General features: G+C 42.1%; 1 long non-coding RNA gene across 1 annotated transcript in view; it reads right to left on the bottom strand.

Moving 5' to 3' along the window:
- LOC126237472 (uncharacterized) overlaps window positions 1-17,784 on the bottom strand; it is a 215,397-nt gene that overhangs the window by 131,133 nt on the left and 66,480 nt on the right. The window contains exon 2 of the long non-coding RNA XR_007545075.1: window positions 10,569-10,628. This is a non-coding gene — a long non-coding RNA (uncharacterized LOC126237472). The remainder of the gene's footprint in view (window positions 1-10,568; window positions 10,629-17,784) is intronic.

The raw sequence follows: 17,784 nt of genomic DNA, 5'->3' as shown, positions 1-17,784 counted from the left end.
TCTTCACGAGTATGCTCTTTTTTAGAGGTCTTGGGGTCTGACTTTGGGGCTCGAGATTTAGCAGAACCCGATGAAGGGTGAGCCACAGAGTGAGGAGGCGAAAGTGGGGAGGTTGAACGGGCGATCTTTGCGCTGGCCGATCTGACGACCGTGGCACTAAAGGTGAGATCACAAGTCTGCGTGGCCGCCTCCTTTGTTGGCCGACGAGAGGCAAGGACAGTGCTGTATTTTCTTGTCTGAGGCACAGTGGGCTTTCGACTGGCGAATAATTTTCGCGCAGCAAAGGTCGACACCTTTTCCTTCACTCTGATTTCCTGAATGAGCTTTTCGTCCTTAAAAACGGGACAATCTCTAGAGGAAGCAGCGTGGTCACCCGTACAGTTGATGCAATGAGGGGATGGAGGTAGACAAGCACCCTCATGGGCATCCTTGCCACACATAACACATTTGGCCGGATTGGAACAGGACTGGCTGGTGTGATTGAACCGCTGACACTGATAGCAACGCATAGGGTTTGGGATGTAAGGGCGAACGGAAATTATCTGATAGCCCGCTTTTATGTTCGATGGGAGTTGAACTTTGTCAAATGTCAAGAAGACAGTACGGGTTGGAATGATGTTCGTGTCAACCCTTTTCATGACTCTATGGACAGCCGTTACGCCCTGGTCAGACAGGTAGTGTTGAATTTCCTCCTCGGACAATCCGTCGAGGGAGCGTGTATAAACGATCCCACGTGAGGAATTTAAAGTGCGGTGCACTTCCACCCGGACAGGGAAGGTGTGTAGCAGTGAAGTACGCAGCAATTTTTGTGCCTGGAGAGCAATGACTGTTTCTGACAACAAGGTGCCATTCCGTAATCTGGAGCAAGACTTTACAGGACCTGCAATTGCATCGACACCTTTCTGAATAATGAAAGGGTTGACCGTGGAGAAGTCGTGACCTTCGTCAGACCGAGAAACAACAAGTAACTGTGGCAACGATGGAAGGACTGCCCCTGAGACTCATTGAACTTACGCTTGTGAGCGGACATAGTAGAAGATGAGGAAACCATTGCGAAAGTATCCCCCATGATTACCGGCGTCTCCGATGGCACGCTCCTTCCTTGTGGGGGCCCTCACTGAGGGCACACCCGCCTTAGGTGATTGTTCACACCTCAGGTCACACCTCCCGAGAAACGGACGGAGGGACCAATCGGCACTTCCGGAAGGTATCAGCTCGGGCAATCACCCCTCCCTGGGCCTGGCCATTACCAGGGGGTACGTACGTGTCCTACCTGTCTACCTGGGGCGGGGAATTACGCGTTACCCCGTCACTGGCTACGCATGAAAATGCGTGGGTCGGCTTTCAGACACGCACAGGGAGGAAAAAAGAGAAAGGGAAAAAAACAAAGGGAAAGGAAAGGAGAGGTCTCAAACACAGCAGCAGAGAAAAGGGCAAAGAGAAGAGGTAAGGAAAAGAGAAGGACAAAGGAAGGATGAAGAGATGCAAGCAGAGAAGGCGAAGAATGTGTTACATTTTCGAGCGTCCGTCTCCGGACGTAGGACCAAAACATACTCCCAGAGGGGGAGAAAGGGAAGGAAAGAGGCGGAGGTGAGGGGGGTGGCAAGATGGGGGATGGGGAAGGATGCGGAAAAGGAAAGTATGCAGCCCGGAAAGGAAGGAGGCCCACATTAGCTCGGGGTCCCGTGGTCGCTACGCACGTATCCACAAAAGTGTTGTGGACCCCCTGAGGGGCCCATGACAAACGATTGATCGTAGAACATTGAAACTTTGTGGTAATATACGTAAGTACATGCGGAAGAAAAATAACGACTAAACCATTGAAAGCAACGTATTTCAATTTCCACATGAGAGGGTAACATTTATTAACTGCGTACCACGTTTACGTGCCAGGTTACAAACGTTTCTCACAAGGGAACCTCCCCATCGCACCCCCCTCAGATTTGTTTATAAGCTGGCACAGTGGATAGGCCTTGAAAAACTGAACACAGATCAATCGAGAAAACAGGAAGAAGTTGTGTGGAACTATGAAAAAAATAAGCAAAATATACATACTGAGTAGTCCATGCGCAAGATAAGCCACTTCAACGACAGTACGAGCTCAGGAGCGCCGTGGTCCCGTGGTTAGCGTGAGCAGCTGCGGAGCGAGAGGTCGTTGGTTCAAGTCTTCCCTCGAGAGAAAAGTTTAATTTTTTATTTTCAGACAATTATTATCTGACAAACTCTTATGTTTTCATCACTTTTTGGGAGTGATTATCACATACACAAGAAAACCTAAATCAGGCAAGGTAGAAGAATCTTTTTACCCATTCGCCAAGTGTGCAAGCTAGGTGGGTCGACAACATATTCCTGTCATGTGATGCACATGCCGTCACCAGTGTCGTATAGAATATATCAGACGTGTTTTCCTGTGGAGGAATCGGTTGACCTATGACCTTGCAATCAAATGTTTTCGGTTCCCATTGGAGAGGAACGTCCTTTCGTCTACTAAACGCACGGTTTTGCGGTGCGGTCGCAAAACACAGACACTAAACTTATTACAGTGAACGGAGACGTCAATGAACGAACGGACAGATCATAACTTTGCGAAAATAAAAAAATTAAAATTTTCACTCGAGGAAAGACTTGAACCAAGGACCCCTCGTTCCGCAGCTGCTCACTCTAACCACGGGACCACTGCGCTCCTGTGCTCACACGGTCCTCAATGTTGCCTATCTTGCCCATGGACTACTCAGTTTGTGTATTTTGCATATTTTTTTCATAGTTCCACACAACTTCTTCCTGTTTTCTCGATTGATCTGTGTTCAGTTTTTCAAGGCCTATCCACTGTGACAACTTATAACTAAATCTGAGGGGGGTGCGATGGGGAGGTTCCCTTGTCAGTGTGACGCCCAGCAGCATCCACGACAGTCAGGAACCACTCTAGAAATAACCTTTCACAATTGTTCGCACGTGTCTTCGAAAGTGGACCACAGAATTTCCAGCTGTCGTGACGCAGCTCGTGCGCGGCCTGGAGATCGCATATTGCCTCCACCATTTTCAGCCATGACAGCAGTACTTGTCTCAACAATTTGTCGCGCCATGCCTCTCGCAGAAGCAATTCACAAATCGCCACTTAATTCGGACTTCCGAATCCTGTCCTTCAAAGCCGGTATGGAAAGAGGACCTCCCCGCATTCCTGTAACGCGTAGACATTCGCGAAGAGCAGCAGTACTATTGCTGTTGTTTTGAGGAAACAGTTTTATGAGTAAAGCCCTGCTCATTTAGCCCAGACCCATTTTGACTGTCTGCAACTGTAATTCACACCGATGCTTGTGTTCAAACCCTACATCGCCGGCGCCTAACGGCAAGTCATGGCACTAACACAAGTAACAACGCAAAACTGGCAGCGCACACTCTGAACATCATTCCTATAAAATTGGGTACTCGTATGGTAAATAGTTTCCCGTCTACAGTGGCTCAACTGGCGGAAGTTTAATTACGCCAGCCTGTAAGTCCTTAACCATGTAATGCTATTATAGCGTTACACATTCCCCTTCCTTTAATAAAATTTGTATGCTGTTTATATGCATTATGTCTAGATCTTCCAGAAGATCACGCTTCGTCGAAACTGGCAGCACGAAAGTAAAGTATCATTTAACAGCAGGTTTTGATGGCATAGAAAGTATCTTTTGCAGAACAAGAATCCGTTTGTAAAAACTACGTCAGCAGTTTCCGTCTTACAGAATGAAATATTTCAGGAGCAAATTACCAATATTTAACTGCCGTAATCAGCATTCCGGAAAGACTTCGTAACATCATCAGCCGTTGCCTGCACAACCCGCTCAACTCGCCAGCGTATCGATCGAAAAGGGCTTTCGTGCAGCATGACAACAGCAGTTTACGCCTCATTCACTCGTAGCCGCCATCAACGTACCTGCCTGGTACACAACTGTCTGAACACAGTATTTTCCGCATATTTTGGCAAACTTTTAGTGGGAGACAAATTCTGGAATCTGGCATGTCACAGCACTGGCAGAAAGCAATTTGTCGAACAGACTGTGTACGACTCTGTATTATCTCGCCGAAGTACGTCACACATGCTATGGTAATGGGGAGTCAGAGCTATTTGAGGGTCTTGTTGACGTTACGGAACGCAGAAATGGGGGCTAGAATAAGTAAATGAATAAATGCCCTATACTCAGTACGAATAAATTACCGTTTTTGTCCGAGTGTGATGGATGGCAGCCATTATTGTCCAACAGTTAGGCCGCGATTCCGGCTAAAATGCTTTGCTGCGCCATTTCTAATGTAGCAAGTGCGACGCGCAAATAGGGCAATCTTCATTTCGAAGCGCTTTCGAAATTCAACTCATGTCAGCGATAAACGCATACAATGCACCTCTTGAAAATGATTTACATTCGAAACCATTATTTCAATAAGTCTAACTCCTGAATCGGGCTCGTCACGCGGTATATGTTTTGTTTTTGAGTTTGTTTTAAATAATTAGTAAAAAGTAACTGTAATCATACAAATTAGCTGAGTAACTGTAATCATACAAATTAGCTGAGTAACTGTAATCATACAAATTAGCTGACACTGGCAGTTAGTTACACTAGTCTTGCAGCAGTAAACAACTTCGCCATCGCTGCAAAATGACGAAGATGAAACTAAAACTTGTGGATCAGAAAACCTATTAATCTCTGAAACGATACGAAAATAGCGTCTGATTTACGCGTGATCAGGTTACTTATGGCTGATGACCAAACAGAAATAAACAGGGTTCAGTAGAAAGTTTAGTCACAGTGTACTTCTAAAAATATAATGATGGCCAATATAAGCAAGCGACAATGCTCTACTTGAAGTACGCAGATACGTAGAGCAACCACAGTACGACTTTTACGTAGCTTAGTAACTTGATGTATTTAATTTCGTGACTACCCACTATTCCTTTCATGCTGCTTGACACACATTTACACGTTTCTGCATGTGCCCACCCCGTTTCCTCGAGAAGTCCTTTTCCTGACGCACTTATCAAACCACCCTCGTATAAGTCTGGAAAATTTCCACGAAAGTATGTAACATTTTTGTTGTGTCGCCATGGCTGGTCAGCTAGATTATTCCATGGACCGTATAAAGAATTTCAACAATGTTCAGCGTATAGTTCATTGTTGGCAGCCGTCTGAATTGATCAGCGAGTCCAGTGCGACTGAAAATGGAGAAAACCGAGTTTCGTGCTGTTACTAAACAATTTCATTTGAAGGGGTGGACTACCGCATAAATCAGAACAGAATTCGATGAAGTTGATGAGGACTCTGCACCAACACTGGAAACCATTTGCTGTTGGATTAATGAATTTAAACATGGTCGGACAAGCACCGATGACGAAGCGCTCTCCGGTCGTCCAGTTGAGATCGCCACAAAAGAAACCATTGACATAATCCATGACATGACAATGCAAGGCCGCCGAATAAAAAAATCATGAGATTGCTGAGATTGTAGGCATTTCAATTGAGCGAGTGCATAATATCCTGCACGGAGAACTGGCCGTGAAGGAACTGTGTGCGAGGTGGGTGCCGCGATCGTTCACAGTCTACCAAAAATGTATCTAGCAGAACATTTCAACACAATGTCTGGTGATGTTTAATCGCAGTCCGCAAGACTTTTTGCCCCCATCTGTGAATGTTGATGAAACCTGGATCCATAATTACACAACAGAGTCAAAACGGCAGTCAAAACAATGGACAATGGTTAATGAATGTGCAAACCGAAAAGTGAAGAAAGTAAAGACCAGTTTGCCAGCTGGTAAGGTGACGGCTACAGTTCTTTGTGATTCATAAGGAATAATCCTCACGATTACCTGGAAAAGACAAAACCATAACTGGACCCTATTAAGGCTTCATTGTTGGGTTGTTTGGAACTTGAGCCGGCTGGGAAAAAAGATCAAGAATCACTTAAAACTTCCGGGCTGATAGGTCGTGGTTGATGGATAAAAGTTTCTCATGACGTTTTCTGTACGACTGCGAGAGAAATCTTCAGAGGTAGAGCGGTGCACTGAGTTTTAAATGGTGTCAGTATCGGCTGTGAAAGCTTACACTGTGTGATCAAAAAGACGAAGGTCGGCACGCAAAAAAAACGCTATTAACTAGAATAATGCACCATCCCACACATGAGCTATAAAATGAGGACAGTTCACGAATTGGGCTTTCAATTGGTTCCTCATCGACCCTATTCACCAGACTTAGCCCCAAGTGACTTCTTCCTATTCCCTAACTTGAAATTTTGGCTTGCTGTGAATAAATCTTCAGCAAATGAGGAAATGATAGTTGCAGTCAACGAGTATTTTGCAGATTTGGCAGAACCTACTTTTCCGATGGGATGAAAAAGCTGGAGGATCGCTGTACCACTGTATATCCGCCAAAGGAAACTATGTGGAGAACTAAGGTGAGTTGTTTATGGAACAAACAATTTTTCTTGCTTTTTACGAGACATGAAACGGTATGTATGTTACATGCTCGATTTTATACTGATAACTGGTACCCACGCAATGTGTATGGAGAGTAACTGGCGTGTGAGAGGTGGCGTTTATAAATAGCAGTGTCATAAAGGCCCAGCTGGATGGCTCGTCTCAGCATGACTACGAAAAGGGCGACCAGATGGCCGTGGGCAGTTATCTGCCGTAAACAGGTTTATGGCGATGGAAGCTACGCCACTCCACCGCAACGACCCTGAAACGAAACTGCTGAGGCGGCAGTAAAACTATCACCATCCGAACCTTCTGAGTGAGACCCCCAATGACATGTCGGTAGATTCTGCAGAACCACCTGCGCTGTAGGGCACTTACAAAATACGGCGCCGAAAAATATAGACACAGAACGCTATTTGACTATGAACGTGGCGGATAATAGAGACAACGCCGGAGTAGCGATAAGATGTGTCATGACACGTAACACACAGGACACACAAAGGCAGCCGCCGTGGATAAATCAGTACGAAGATACTAATGAAATGTGCGCACAACAAAGGATGGTGAAGGTTATATAAGTCGCCCCCACTATTTCATTTCTTTTATTAGTGAATATACTTAATACTTGTTACAGGCTGATCAGTTAGAAAATTAGGCAGGATATTAATAATTAGTCAGATACAGAGGGCGAAGGGACTGGTTTACAGCACTGTTGGTTCTAAGGACATTTCAAATATTTTTTTGTGAGTGCAGAAGTGGTGGTTCATGGACTTGCTATATTATCCGCAAGACTCTTCGATGGTGATTGTGCAACCGCATAGTCGCAACGGATGGCTGCTGGCCATCTCGAAAAGGACTACAGTGGGTCTGCACCTGTAATGGCCCACTAATATCACTATCTCTACAAGAAATACTGTGGGTCTGATCTGTGATGACCTACCTACCAATATTCTTCAAAACTTCGACTGACTCTGCTGTGGGTTTGCTCTGTTGTGGTCCATTACCTGTTTGCATGTCAAGAGTCAGTACTGTCTTTCAGTTGGAAGGACAGCACTACTTCTTCAAGACTGCATGGAAATCCACTAACTCCGTGTACATTTTCTTTTATTGCTCAGACTTTGTGCATAAAACTGCAATTACTACTGTGATGAATGATCTGGACTCTCTTTATGGACTGTGATGGCAATGTTTGCTTTTGATCAACAGTGAATCAATAAATGTGTGCATTTTATTTGTTATTGTTAATATGAAAAAAATTTTCAAATCAGTATTGGCCACTGCCCAAAACTATTTGTAAAATTTTTTGTGGGGAGCATGGGGGTTATGTAAGTAGGCTGTTTAGGTTTTTATGTTGGTAACGCAACGTAGTGCTCTCTATTAAAATCGCTGACTGCACTGTGTGCAGTCTGTGGCTGGTTGGACTCGTTAAAGTTATTCGCCAGTGTAGTGTTGGGCAGTTGGATGCGAACAGCCTGTAGCGTTGGGCAGCTGGAGGTGAGCCGGCAGCAGTGGTGGATGTGGGGAAAGAGATGCGAGAGATGTTAATATGAGCGGACGATATGGACGTGTGTCCTTCAGAAAAAGGAAATTTGTTAAACTGGATGTCACGAATGTATATATATATTATGACTTTTGAACACCATTAAGGTAAATACATTGTTTGTTTTCTATCAAAATCTTTCATTTGCGAAGTATATGCCTAACAGAAGTTAGTGCCTTCAGTAGTTAGAATCTTTTACTTAGCTGGCAGTATTGGCGCTCGCTGTATTGCAGTAGTTCGAGTAACGAAGATTTTTGTGAGGTAAGTGATTCATGAAGGGTATAGGTTATTGTTAGTCAGGGCTATTCTTTTGTAGGGATTATTAAAAGTCACATTGCGTTGTGCTAAAATATGGTGTGCCAGTTCAGAAATGACCAGAATAAGTAAAGAGAAAACATTCTCAGTACGTTCAGTTTCACTCTGGAGTTTGAAAATCAAGTAACGTAGAAGTTTTACCCGCACAGTCATTTTTTTCATTCAAAGGGGAGTTTCAACCTACTCCCAAGGTACACAACTAAAGTTATGACCATTAGCCTACGAAGCATGCACCATCTATTTTCCCCACACTGTTCTATGATTATGTCTCTTCCAAAATATTCTATTAATAATGAAGTGACTGTAATATGTGAACACTTTTGTACGACACAATTTATTCCGCTTTAAATTCATATAATACGTCCCCCCTCCTCATTGCAGTCACTCGAGAATTGCAGTCACTCATTTATCATGCGCTTGTATGAGTTTACCACTGCCGATTGATTACTGTACGACTGCCTTTTCATTATGTAACAATTCCCTTGTACGAAATTTACATCTGAGCTTCAAAATTCTCACTTCGCTCACACTCATAAGCATCCTACTCGTGGTTTAACTTGGTGCGCCTTCCAATATTATTTCCACAGCATTTTTCACTTATATACCTTCTTGCGATCTGCCCTGGAAGCACGCTCCGGCTCTGCTGACCATATTCCGCAATATCACGAACTACTCACTTTCCTTTTTAACGCACAATGAGCTGAGCACGAGTTCCCTGGACCTTACCTGCAGGCTTGCCCAGGCTCGACTGACTCACTCTCTCGCGCCAAAAAATATCCAGGAGGTTATTGTTAGGGCCATTCTTTTATAGGGATTATTGAAAGTCAGATTGCGTTGCTCCAAAAATAGTGTGTGTCAGTTTACTGATTATCAGAATAAGTAAAGAGAAAACTTTTTTGTAAGATGAGTTTTGCTCAGCTGTTTAAAAATCAAATAACGTAGAAGTTTACCAGCACAGTCATTCATAATTTTTCTAAAGGGACGTTTCAGTTGTAACAGTGTAATTATTTTTATTAAAACATTTTCTTTAAAGAAATATCATAAAATTACGATACCTACAACGTATGTTTTTCCGAAAATTTCCTCACAGGTGAAATTTATTTGTACGGGCCTTGACATACCTCAACTGAATGTCCTAAGAATATGAAGATTCTATCTCTAGTCTTTCAGGGTACGAAGTTTCGTTTTTCCTGAACGTGAGTGTAGTATGAGTAATTCGTCAACCGAACTCACCCGATGCGTTTTTCTGTCTGTATGCAAAAGAACTACTTTAAGGATTTTGATTCGGTTTTCACTTGCCCATAGAATGAATGGCAAGGAATGTTTGTGTATATAATTTATGAATATTTCGTGCGAACTGGCTAAACTACGATGGTGTTTGTCGATTAAGTCGTGACTTGTGAGAACTTTCCTGGCGCGCGCTGCTTAAATAAGTTACACAAGAATTTTGATGTAATATTCAGTTACCTAATGCTGTACTCTGAATTTGAATCATATCTCTGCGCAGTAACCCGTGAACAAAATTAGCGCTGCGCAGACAAGTTGTCCCACCTTGCAAACTTTGTGCTGCCCACGTGAACCTGGGGCGGGTCGTTAGTAATGGTAGGCCTCTAAATTTGGTACCTCTTACATCGAAAAAATAGAGATAAAAAATAATCGGCACGTGCGGGCTGGCGAAAGACGGAACCCCAACACACACACACACACACACACACACACACACACACACACACACACACACACATTGTTTAAATGGTTCAAATGGCTCTGAGCACTATGGGACTCAACTGCTGAGGTCATTAGTCCCCTAGAACTTAGAACTAGTTAAACCTAACTAACCTAAGGACATCACAAACATCCATGCCCGAGGCAGGATTCGAACCTGCGACCGTAGCGGTCTTGCGGTTCCAGACTGCAGCGCCTTTAACCGCACGGCCACTTCGGCCGGCCATTGTTTAAATCTTTACTCTTAGTGTTTTCTGGTGTGTTCATATTTATTTAGTGCGAAGCGGTAATATTTTAAATTATATTGCTATTCCACCGTCCAAAATGACATTTACTCTGTTTTTACACATCACTCTGCTTGTGTAGCCTAACAGAATTTCAATATCGTTCACCAGTATAGCATTCTCATCGAAGACGACAGTTAGTTACAATCTTATGACAGCTTTTTAAGCAGAAAACAATGAACTAAATAAATTAGTAGTGTATAATATCTTCAATTTTGAACACAAATCGAAAAAGGAAACTTTTAATTTTGGTACCTACATTCCTGAAGTTACTGAAATGCTTCCAGGAAGAAGATGATGAATCACTCGGTATTATTACCTGAAACAAAAGTAAGAATAATAAGAGACAACGAAACATCCGCGTACCTACATGGTAAATTGTTCTTTTAAACAGCAAGATAACAAACACACGCTAGTACTCAACATACATTGTCCCTGCCCGAGATTATGAATAATTTCATGTTTTCATTTCAAAGGACAATTACTACACAGGGATGAAGCACAGTGGCAGGCTTGAATTCTTTAGCGCTGAAGCACTGCGCGTTTGGAGACGAGTTACGTATCTGCTTATTCAGCCCGCTACACGAGCACGTGTGTCCTCAAATAGTCACGCAGCTGTTCATTCGTCGTGTCAACGGATTCCTGACACTTAGAAACAAATAAACGAAAGATCTGTACCGATACTTGAAACGGCAACTCAGTGATACTGTAGTTTTACTCAACAACAGGGCAGTCATCCGACTGTGCTAACCTTTCCAATCGTGAAACTATATCACTGATTTACATTCTTAGAATTTCTGCCACCCAGACAAAATGCTTGCTTAAGACGTTTTCAATGGCCGTTTCACTCGGGAACAATTACCCGTCGAAAATCGTGGACTACTCGAGAGGTCGTGATGCATGGAATTCGTAGATATGCATGAAATTAAAAAAAAAAAAAAAAAGAAAAAGAAAGAATATATACGGTGGCGTGAAAAATTGTGTCAATCGGGGATTCAAGCCCTAATCGCCTCGTTATCCTGCGCAGCCGCCTTAACCACTGAAGCCACAGACCAAAACAATCTCTTCGCATATTTATCACATCAATTAAATTCACTGACTCAAAACTAATTGAACAGATGAGGATGAAACTAATGAAATGCAATGAAACTGTTTACTCCAAGTGAATTTAAGGACATAGCTCCCTATATATATATATTAGTTTTCAAGTAAGGAAGAAAAAAAGGAAAGTATGGAATCCAGAAAAGGGAAGTATGTGTGAGCGACAGATGTTACCTGTAATGGGAAAGACCGAGGTATATCATCAATCTGATCAGCAAGTCCTTTACTACAGTAATCATAACAAGCTGTGTTTAGTACTCTTAATTTCCTTCCTTTACAATAAAACTTTAAATGTAGGTTTCAAATAGGTTGGCTTAGAATCTGAAACTGGATCATTATATCAACAGGTGTTTGATACATTTAATTCCATGAAAATTCCCTGAAGTCCAAATCCCTCTGCAACATCGTAACAGTTCAAGAAACCGTATCTGTACCAGTTTCGTGTAAGTACGATCAAGCAATCATGAGCCGGTCTTTCCTGACAGAACTCGCCGAACAGGAATGGCGGGAGTCATATGAACAAAAGAACGCTGTGGAAAGTCATAATCGAAAATTGACAATCGCCACAATGATATCTGAAGAAGATGAGACGACACCTGCGGGATTTTATGATATGTACATACCTATCCAGGCTTCTCGAAAACATCCACGAAAAATGCCCACAGGGCAGCCAACGTAATTTCTTGAAGGATTACGCCATCAGTCACTTTTTCATCACTCTTTTACCACTCGTGTGAGTTGGTATGAGTTCGTCCCTGAAAGAATGGAATGTGCGGGAACAACTTTCCACATGAAGCATATTGTGGAGTCTTCACTACGAGACCTTGAGATGTTGCATTTGGGCACCCAATCTACAAAAGATTACTTTCAGAAGAAATGGATGTAAGTATTACTTAATCGAAACTTTCAGTGTCACACTCAACCAGAAAACATGGATATCTGCACCATTTGAGTTGATATACCTTGTTATCCTCCAATAATCCGCGTAGTGTACTTAAAACGTTGCTACATAACATCGTAGTTTATCCAGTGGCTTTCTAATTACGTCCAACTGCTTTCTACCGTATCGAAGCACCATAAAATAGCACAAATAAGTGCATTATGCAAACAAATTCAAACATCATGTTCACAATTTCAATTTCCTGTCGCCTATTGTCCCCTTGGGAACCTGCGGCTATATCTTTCTTGCTTACTATCAGAACAAATGAACAACTGACATGCAAAAACATACAAGGTGTGTGAGAAAAGTAGTACGACTGACTACACGGCAAGTGGTCTGAAAACGCTCCACCGTTCTACTAGTTGAGACCGGTGTGTTCATGCCTTCCAGGTGCTGAGTCAGAGTTTCAGCACCATACAGCCATCACGTGCTTTTAGAGAGCACCATCAGTGAAGATGTTTTTCTGTTGTACCTTACGAAAATGGAACAGCGGAATTTAGAGCAACGTTATGTCGTCAAGTTTTGTGTTAAACTTGGGGCAACTACGAGTGTGACCTTTGGAAAGTCGAAACAGGCTTATCAACAGCAGGTTTTTCGCTTGCACAAACAATTTTTGGAAGTCCGAGAACGCGTTTAAGATGAACCTCGCTCAGGGAGACCGCCAACTTCAAAAATCGACGAAAACGTCGAACATGTGCGTGCACTTACGAGATCAGACTGACATTTGACAATAAGGGTCATGGGTGACCTATTAAGCTTAAACAATTTCACCGTAAACAGTTCTTGATGATGCTGAGCAAGTCATACAATAATTTTTAAATAAATACACCGTCATTTGACTGTACTGTTGTTTATTTAATTACGACCCAGGTTTCGGCTTTTTATGCCATTTTCAAGTGATTTCGTTTATTTCATTAAGTTATATTGCAGGACATCAGGCCACCTGGCTCTTAATTAAATAAATAACAATACAGTTAGATGTCGGAGTGTTCATTAAAACAATCACCGTACATCATATTTTTACCAAAGTTTTGCAAATGCGAAAGGCTTGTGCTAAAATGGTGCCAAAAAACCTCACAACTGAGCAGAAAGGCAATCGAAGAAACGTGTGCTTAGATCATCTTGAGTTGATTGCCAGTGACCACGACTGGTGCAGTCGTGTTATCACAGGTGATGGTGAATCCTGGATTTTCTAGTACGACCCTGAGACAAGTGAGGAGTGGCACTCTGACATCTCTTCGACAAAAAAAAAAAGCTTGAATAAGCAAATCAAAGCAAAATGCTGATTTGCTTTTTTTGGCAGAAGGGGTATCGCGCATACAGAACTTGTTCCTTCAGGGCAAACAGTCAACGAAATGTTTTACAAAGATCTCCTTGAAAGGCTCAGGAAAAGGGCGAATCGAGTGAAACTGGACACTGCAAACAAGTGCATGCTGCATCATGACAACGCGGCCACTTCAATCACGGAATCTTTGACCTGAAAAGGCATTCCTGTTGTTCCGCAGTCCCTCTATTCACCTGATCTGAGTCCTTTTGAACTTTTTCTTTTCCCGAAAATGAAAAATGTCTTTAAAGGACGTCATTTTGGGACTCTGGAGAACATTCAAAATAATATGACTGACATTTTAAAGGTCCTACCAGTTGACGCTTTTCAGTGCTGCTACGAATACTGAGAACGACGACTCCGCTGATGTACAGCTGCCGAAGGGATCTACTTTGAAGGAGACAATATTGTTGTTTGAAAACGAAAAAATAACATAAAAACTCTGACACATAAAAAGCAGTCATTACTTTTCTGTCAGACGTCGTACATGTAACTAACTGCATTCCGGCGTCACGTCAAGAACAGTTCGCAAATCAAGAAGACATATCTGTCGAAATCTTGTGCCTATTACAGACAATGGCTCTCGTTTTATGTCTCTGTTCTCATGTGTATCATCATTACATTAGCTGTCGCTAGTATGTTGCTTTTCGTTCAGTCACACTAATCAAAGTTGTTGCTTCATTTACGGTAATCCAAGGACAAGATTCGTTCGCACCTCCACCGATAACCCGTCATACACATTAAATTTTCTTTAATTACTTGTACAGGAACGTATGACGCTGCGCGAAACGTTTCCACGACAGCATAGCATCGTCAGAGAAGACTACGCCATTCTTCCTGGAAGCCTGACACTGCAGCTACGAAACAAATCAGGAAGGCGAAATGATCTCTTCTGCTGGCCGCCAGCCGTATATATACAGCCGCACAGCTCTTCAAGAAAGTGTTTAAACTGACTTGTAAACAAGTGCGCATGTAAACAGATACCTGACAGAGGCCAAACGAAGAAACTAAACAGAATTCCTCAGACCAAACTGTTGCTACGACTGCCTTATCAAAACCCAAAAAAATTATTATTAAATGAGCAAAATGCTCAGCGAAACATTTTTAGATACATCTCAAGAATTTTACCTTAAATAAAATTATGCACGAGACTCCCACAATGGCTTCAGTAGCTCACGTCTAACAAGGAAGTATTCCATGTCGAGCTGTTAAAACTGAATAAAAATTACTTTAGCATACGAATATTTGTCTGTTCTACCACACATCAAGACCATTTACCCGTAAAGTGTGCATTCATGTATAGTCGGTGGCTTAAGATTAAAGCACTTCAAGACTACATGAGCACAAGTCGCTGAATGAATACAATATAATAATTACGACCGGCTAATTCGCAAATGTCGTTTGCTAGAATGAATACACGCGTACGTTAACACGTACCGCACTTACAGACTCATATCCCCCCCACCCCCAAATGAATTGCTTTGTTCTCATTGAGTCTTCCCATTCTTCGTCATCGAAGTGAAAATGTGGAATTTCAATGAAGTGATTAAAACACATCGGTATGGAACAGTATTTGCAGTTGAGAGTTGAGAAGAGAAACATGTTATGTAATTTGCGATGTATTCGCAATGTAGTAGTCTTAAAATCTAAAGCCACGTTTCAGGTCTTTGGTACTAGGTATTCCATTCAGATTCTTCCTACCACTTCTCTGAAATAACTACATTTGTACTTTGATGAGAAATAAGAGAAGAACGTACGCAACACAGCAATACCGGTTTTGAAAAATATGACTCAAAAAAACTACATCTGTTACACAAATACTGTTTCAGGCAAATGTTTTATTCAGTTTTAGCCGTTTAAGCTAAGGGTCTTCCCCTTGGAAGAAGCAACGGCCTATTTATTATTTTTTTTTTTTTTGTATTTAAAGAAGCTGCAAAAGTACGAATACAGAATATTCTTTACACATTGCTAATGAATGTTAAGAACTTAAAACGTACGCTTTAAATATTTTTCGGAGAATATGGCGTAGATGAACATTTTCCACACTGCGGCGACATTGTTTAGGCCAGAGATGAACATTTTCGACAACGCGCCGACATTTTTTAAAAAGAGGAATGTCCAAAATGCGACACTGGCAGCTGCAAAGAAAGAGTTTTCATCTTCCACAAACAAACCTGTCACTTACGTCAAGGTCGTACGTGAGCGAGAAGAGCGTCAAGAGGCGGCTTGGCAAGAAGACAGATGCTGTAGACTGAGTGCGCGAGTGCCACACAATGGGAGAGGATTTAATGTAACGTCAAAGCAGGGTAGTTATTTTACAAATTATGTACTAACATCCTAGATTATGTCCCTACGGTGGCTTTATTGTTATTGCCTCTTGAAAACTTGTTCATATTATAATCCTTCCCCCTCCTCCTCCTCCTCCACTGACTCGCTCCCAGCCATCAGTGTCTGAGTTAGCCTGAACTGCACATTACTCTAGAGTAAAAATTATTTAAACCGGCAAACTCTGGGACGCTGCACGGAAAACCAAAACAAATATTTTTCTCTCTGTCATATTTCCTGTGAGGGTTTTTTAAGCCGGCAGATGGAGTTTTCCCTGGACGAAAATAAATTAAACTAACAAACTGGCAGGTTGCATAGGACAATGAAAACACTTGTTCCAGTGAGTTTTCCTGCGAGGACGAAAAGTAACATAAAAAAGCTTTAATCCTTTATTACCAAGAGACAGCAACATTAACACAACCCAACTACTTCAATTAGAGTTTCAAGTTTCAAAATTTTTTGACTTATCATATTCTAGGAGTGTCCTTAGTTCTTAGTTATTACTATTGCTGCTGTCCGCCCCTGGTAGCTGAGTGGTCAGCGCTACGGAATGTCATGCCTAACGGCCCGGGTTCGATTCCCGGCTGGGTCGGAGATTTTCTCCGCTCAGGGACTGGGTGTTGTGTTGTACTTATCATCATCATTTCATCCTCATCGACACGCAAGACGCCGACGTGGCGTCAACTCGAAAGACTTGCACCAGGCGAACGGTCTTCCCGACGGGAGGTCCTAGCCACACGGCAACAAGATCACTTCCAATACAACAGAGGTTTTGAGAACAGTGTTGCGCATCTCTCCTCACAAAGTTCTGATGGGTCAAATGAGGGGATATATTAGGCCATGGTACAGGACCAGCACTGCAAATTCACTTTTCCAGAAATTGTCAGTTCAAGAATCGACGCACAGGACGACTGAAATATGCCGGCGTGCCGTCATACTGGAACCACATTCGTTGTCATGTAGCGATTGGCTCATCATCCAGCATCTCTGTAGAGCATATTGTAATAATGTAGTGACGTCTCCTGGAAAGCCAAATTAAATTAAACCTATATCAGGCGTCTAAATGTGAAAGCTAAGAAAAGGTACACAACTAAGTTTATTTCTGTCGATAAAAACCGTAGCTAATACGACATATAGCTATCAAACCTACAACTCGTCAATATAATACTACTTCTGTTAAACATGTAAATAGACTACGTATTTTAGTATCAAACAGCAACTATACAATGTAAAGACATTCTTTGTAGCCTTGGACGTCTTATCTCATTAAGGGAAAAAAAAACTTGGTTCAAGGATCGACTACTGCTTCTGTCTCTGCAGTTGAAGAATTAAGTCGCTTATCTGTTCCGACACACTAAGTATTTGATGTACGTATTACATTGTATACTATGCTGTAAAAAGTTAATTTCTCCTGTTCTCATTTCAAACCTCCCCTTCCCTGAGGAAATATTTAAGTGAAAAATAATTGTTTGAAGTGAGTTGTGAAGAAGATTGCCCATCTGGCTTTCTTTGGTCATAAACAGGCGACCATTACGTAAAATTTAAATAAAAATTAAATATTGGCCTTCACCCCCCCCCCCCAAGTTAACATTATAAATACTTTGAACACTGACAGTAATTTTCAAGTATCAATATTTGCAAAGTTCATTTATCAGAATTTTTACGGGACTGCACAGATAGATTTTGACTGCAGTAGGCAACAAGGCTTATGTTTGCCTTACAATATCTCTGAGTTTGCAATTAAAATTATTTCTGTCAAGGAAATGCTTAACCTAAAATGAAGCC

This window comes from Schistocerca nitens, chromosome 2, assembly GCF_023898315.1.
Source record: "Schistocerca nitens isolate TAMUIC-IGC-003100 chromosome 2, iqSchNite1.1, whole genome shotgun sequence".
Taxonomy (NCBI): Eukaryota; Metazoa; Arthropoda; class Insecta; order Orthoptera; family Acrididae; genus Schistocerca; species Schistocerca nitens.
The sequence above is the reverse complement of the archived record's forward strand: the minus strand, read 5'-3'. Positions and strand labels throughout refer to the sequence as shown.